Raw genomic sequence first — 3,934 nt, 5'->3', positions numbered from 1 at the left:
CTCAAGCCCCAGGCTTCCCAATGGACCTGGAAGTTCTTTCTGTGATCTTCATTCCTTTCTTTTGCAGTGTCTGAAGCTGGTACTGGATAGGAACTTAGTGGAATTGAGCCATGGGGCTGGTTCGAATTGTGCCACCCCAGAGGGGACGATGGACGGTAGGGATAAGGGAGGGAATATTTTCCTAGACACTCTGAACCTATTGCCATTCCCAGATTCCCCAATGGTTCTTTAGCAGTGAGCACTTCCTGAAACTTTCTTCCTCCACCCTCCCCACTAGATTTTCCATGATGAAAACTGGGGGGGGGATGGGGGGAGTTCTGAGAAGCCAGTGCCCAGGGCTCAATGCCCAGTGCCTGCCCAAAGCAGCCAGTACCACGGGCTCTTAAGGCCCTCCGTCCCTCCCCGTCTCATCTCTCAGCTGGGTTCTTTCTGTGTTCATCTTGTCTTTGGCAAGGCCTGGAAGTCTGGTTCTGATTACCAGGGGGTGGAACACCTGATTCCAATCTGAAGGCACGGGAGAGGCTGTGAAGCAGTGCATGGTGACAATGCGAGTACCCCAGAGACTGGCATTTGGGAGGGGTGGATGTGGTTGTTACTGGGAAGCCTTGATCTTTCTTACTGCTCTGGGCTGAGTTGGTGTCAGACATGCAGTTTCAAAGGTTACAGCAGTAGGAGTCACTGGGGTCTGGAGGAAGGACTGGGGATAGGAGGAGCCCAGGAGGGAATGGGGAGGGGTCACTGCTGGGAGGGGAGAGGCAGGAGTTAGTGGAATACTGAGGAGAGCAGTGGAGATTGGAGGCTACTGGGGAAAGGGCAGGGCTGAAGATCTTCCCATGTATTTTGGCAAGATTTAATTATGTAATCAAGATATATGAAATATGGAGATTTTTTTCATTTCTTTGGAGCCTTCAGCTAGCTCTTTTAACATCTTGCCCTTCCCAGCGTTCATGTGGGTCTTTGGCGGGGCATGCCATGGGGTAGGTTCTTATCTCTAAAGGTACCAATGGAGAGACTGGGACTCTCCAACAGGAGAGTTCCTCCAAGAGGAACTTCATTGGATCCCAGAGAGGTGGGTAGGGCTAAACCTCACACTCATGCTAGTACTGCTGTCCTGCCTGGCAGGCCCATGAGAGGAACTTTGAGGTTCCAAGGAATTGGAGAAGGGCCACAAGATGGGCAGCTGAACTCCCAGCTCACGCTTGATCCCTGAGGGGGATCAAGGGGAATGAGGCTGCAGGAAGGAAGCTGATGAGAAAGGTTGAGAGTGAAGAGTGAAGGCAGCTTGGTGGGGGTGAAATAAAAATGGGTGGATCGTGGAGCCAGCCCGGTATCCTGCTTTCCGGCTCAGAGCAGCAGGAGGATCAGAGGGGAGAGGGGAGGGGAGGAGAGGGTTGATGCTAATGAGGGTGAAACAGAATTTCAGGAACACTCTGACTCCCTCCATGCAGGTTTTCTTACCTTGACTATGCAGAGGGTGGCCCATCTTGGCACTGAAGGTGGAACCCCATCTTCCATGGTCTGGGGTGACCCCATGCCTGTAAATGAGTATGCTCAGATCCGTGGGGTGAGGGGACTGTAGGAGGGGGATTTGAGGGTGTGGGACTGTCCTGGCTGAAAGACCACTGTGTCAGGAGAACTTCAGTGGTGGCGGGCTTGGGTGCTGGGAACCAGGAAGAGCGGGGGAAGGGGCAGAGCCAACTCCAGAGGCGGATCTCCTGGCCAAGGACAGAGGGTGTATTGTCCAACTGGGAGGTTGCTGCAGCTGGGCGGAGAGCAGCACAGCTCTGCCTCTTCCAAACTTCTTTTTGGGGAGGCAGCAGAGTGAGGGAAGGCAAGTCCCCCTCACTTGTGGCCCTGGGGGCTACCATGGTTGCCAAGAAACGAGGCTTACTTGACAAATAATGCTTCCCAGGAGCAGATGTGTAGCTCTCTCACTTCCTGAGAAACCAGATGCTTTGAGCTTGAGTAGCACTTGAGGTGACGCCCTCAGCATGGACTGGGACCCTCATTGCTTTGGGATCCAGAGCATAGTGCTTGATTCTGCGAGGAGAAACTAGGCTATGTGGACTAGAATACACATGGGGCCCAACTAAAGTCAGCCCTTGTGAAATAGGATACTGCACCTACACTTCTCCCCTACTTTTCTGGTAGCTCAAGATTTGCACAGGTTGGCAATGAATGCTGACTAGTCCTGAGCCCATTTCTGCAGCTGGGCTTCTGGGAGGGTCCACAGATATTTATAACTGAGGATGTGGCCATACCGAAGCCCAGGCTTTGATTTTAGAGTGCCCTTTTCGGACATAGTACAGGGAGTTCCTTCCTCCCTATTCTTTCTGTGCACAACCAACATAAACCTCTTTCAACAAGCCTTTCCTACTTTTAGCTTCCTTCTTTCGATCATTTACCCAGACCTCCATATTGCACAGCTAGGGGGGTGACTTGAAACTAAGGCTTGGAGAATGTGACTGGGACCAATTCCTGCGGTGGAGCCTCAGAAAACATTGCCTTGTAGATTCCACAGGCAGCCTGGGCAGCAGGGGCACCACATGCCACACTTACAGGATTTTCACATTGTCAGCTCACTGCGCCTCTACCCTTCAACTTAGCCAATTTTGGAGAACAGAGTTAAATGCACCAGGAAACTGGAAGAGCAATGCTCTAATCGGCTTGGGAAAGCCACTGTGTAACTGCTCCCATCTACATCCCACTCCCTTCCTCTTGGCTCTTAAGTCCACCAAATTGTTGACTGAGGTTTCCTGGGCTCCTTTTAATGCTCCACCCCCTTGTGACCTTAGGGATTCTTTGCCACTGTCCTAACCCCTTTCCTGTCTTGCAACAATGACCAGTCTGTCCCTAGCTGTTTGGAAAATTCCCACTAGGTCTGACATATGATTAAGAAAAAATTGCCTTCATTGTGGCTACCCAGACCAGCCTGCCACCAAGATCTCCTGCCCACCAGTGTGACTCTGGAGAGCAGCGCCTCTCTGGATTGCTTAAGTGAGATGAGGTTGGGGATTTATGGAGGCACTGCCCCTGAGGATGCGAGGATTTATTTGGAGTTCCCACATCTTATGATTAAAATATACAGGAAATGGACTGCAGTCATAGAAGTCAACACCAGGCAAAAAATGCTGGAAGAGGAGCTAGGCTGTAAACTCCCAGTTCTTGGACCTCAGTAGCACTGAAATAGATCCCTTAAGTCAGGAGTGGTCTGTAATCCCAATGACTTGGGAGACTGAGGCAGGGAGAATCCTTTGAGCCTGGAGTTCAAAGCTGCAGCGAACTATGATCACTCCAGGTTGGGTGACAAAGACCTGGTCTCTAAAAGATTCCTTTGTATCCCCATCCTCTGATCTTGTACAACGTGGTATCCAATGCTGAATGAGAATGTCAGAGATGGTGGGGGAAGGAGGGGCAGGCTGTCAACTGGGAGTCCAATAAAAAGCACTGGAACCAGAGTGTGTGTCAAAGAATTTCAGTATTAAAATGAACTTTAAAGATCAGATTTATTTGGAGAAAACAAAAAACCCGCAACCCAAAGGATGGGATTTTACATCTCAAGACATCTCCCAGGTATTAAGTCTACAGATTACAAATCATTTTCATAGAAGATATTTTTGTACAAATTTTACATGTATTCAGGATCAGAACATACAATCCTTGTTTCTATTTTAACAGCGGGGGCAAGGTAGGGGAACGGGAAACCAGCTTTTTGGATACAATTCTTTCGAAGGAGAGTAGACACGAAGAGGGCAAACCCCCGCTTTTCATTATCTGCAATCGATTTTTGTTTTAAACGCTTTCAACCTTGGGTATTTCTCTTTAAAAGCCCACTTCCTAGCTACTAGCCAATCTGTGCCAATTATTTAAAGTTAATTCACTTAAGCTACCTTTTGTCCACTTGGTAAATTATGCATTATGCTTTCTGCTGCAG

The sequence above is a fragment of the Propithecus coquereli genome, unplaced genomic scaffold, assembly GCF_000956105.1.
Source record: "Propithecus coquereli isolate 6110/MARCELLA unplaced genomic scaffold, Pcoq_1.0 Scaffold111, whole genome shotgun sequence".
NCBI lineage: Eukaryota > Metazoa > Chordata > Mammalia > Primates > Indriidae > Propithecus > Propithecus coquereli.
The sequence above is the reverse complement of the archived record's forward strand: the minus strand, read 5'-3'. Positions refer to the sequence as shown.